The sequence below is a fragment of the Nansenia antarctica genome (genome assembly GCF_963989245.1).
Source record: "Nansenia antarctica genome assembly, chromosome: 18".
In the NCBI taxonomy this organism is placed as follows: Eukaryota; Metazoa; Chordata; class Actinopteri; order Argentiniformes; family Microstomatidae; genus Nansenia; species Nansenia antarctica.
The window spans coordinates 4054549-4056283 of NC_137691.1; positions in this window are offsets into that span (position 1 = coordinate 4054549).

The following is a 1735-nucleotide window of genomic DNA, read 5'->3' on the forward strand; positions in this document are numbered from 1 at the left end:
TAACGTTATGTTATGATAGCCAGCTAGCATTAGCAAACTGGAAAAGTAGTGTCAGTGAGTCAGTCACCTTTCTAATAAGATTCACAAACCTGAAACATCATCTATGTCATCACTGCTGGTGATGTCATTGTTGTCAGCTGCTGATACTGCTGCTGCAACAGTTCTTGGCGCTTGTTTTGTTGAAAAAAACTTTGGGATATCCATTCCTTACAAAGTCAGGCACTGATTGAGATCACGTCTTCTTCAGGGCAGGGCAGGCTACGCAGTACGCAGGCTAATGTCGCGCAGCTGCTGCCTCTCTGTTGGACTCCGGTACTGCACGAGAGTTTTTTTTTTTTTTACATTTTATATTTTTTTTAAAGTAAAACATTCGGGGCTTTTCAGAAAACATCCGGGGCTTGAGCCCAAGTAGCCACCCCCTAGCGCCGAAGTTGACACATATAGGAATTTGTTTTGGCATTTACAGAAGGTGCATTTATGCTTTTTTCACATATACACATGAACAAAACAAGTACAAATACAAATGCAAAAACAGGACAACACAGGACAGACAGTGCATGGATAGTGCTGTATATAGTGCAGTGCAGAGTTATTCAAGGTCCAGTGCATGTTCAGTCCTGGGGGCGGGGGGGAGGGGGAAGCCAGAGTCATTTAGCAGCCTGGCGGCTGAGGGGAAGAAACTGAGCCTGTGGCGGGCCTTTAATGTCTTAGGCAGCCGCAACCTTCTTCCAGAGGGAAGCAGGGTGAGGAGGCCGTGGCCGGGGTGGAAGGGGTCGGCCATGGTCTTCCTTGCCCTCCTCAGAGCCCTGGTGTCATGCAGGGAGTTAATTTTAATTAATTTTGCCATTTAGCAGACGCTTTTATCCAAAGCGACTTACAATTACGAATTACAGGGACATTCCCCCTGGAGTAACTGAGGGCTAAGTGCCTTACCCAAGGGCACACTAGTAGTGGTGTGGGTTTCAGGCGGGATTTGAACTCACAACCTTCCGATCCCAAGTCCAACTCACTATCCACTAGACCACCACTACCCCCAGTTGAATGAGTTGAGGGAGGGCAAGGGACAGCCGATCACCCTCTCTGCTGAACGTATCACCAGCTGCAACTTGGCCTTGTCCTTGGTCGTTGCAGCAGGGAACCAGGTGATGATGGAGTGGGTGAGGATGGACTCTATGATGGCCGTGTAAAACTGGACCATCATGGACCTCGGCAGCCTGAATTTCCTCAGCTGCCGGAGGAAGAACATCCTCTTCTGGGCCTTCTTCGTGAGGGCCTCGGTGTTCCGCTCCCACTTAAGGTCCCGGGAGATGGTCATGCCTAGAAAGCGGCATGACTCCACGGAGGCCACCGGTGTACCTCCCAGCGTGATGGGAGGGGGCAGGGCTGCTTTCCTACGGAAGTCCACCACCATCTCCACTGTTATGTAGCCTGGTCCAACCAGTGCTTTTACATTCATCATCGAGGTACGGCTTACCCTTTTTTTAGACATAGCTGAGTCAATCGATTTCATTTTGTGATTAAGTCATTTATTCGTTTTGCAGAGTTATCGGTGAAGTAGGTTTCAAAGTCTGCGTCTCCTTTTTTACGCGTTAGCCGCTTGAAACTCAAACTGGGAGTTTGAATTTCTGTACAGCCTCCTCAGCCCAGTGGGCCTCCAGCGCAGAGACCGCTTTGTCCACCTTGGAGCGCAGGAACTGTGGAGACTCCAGCATGCGGAGCAGGTCAGAGTTGTCCA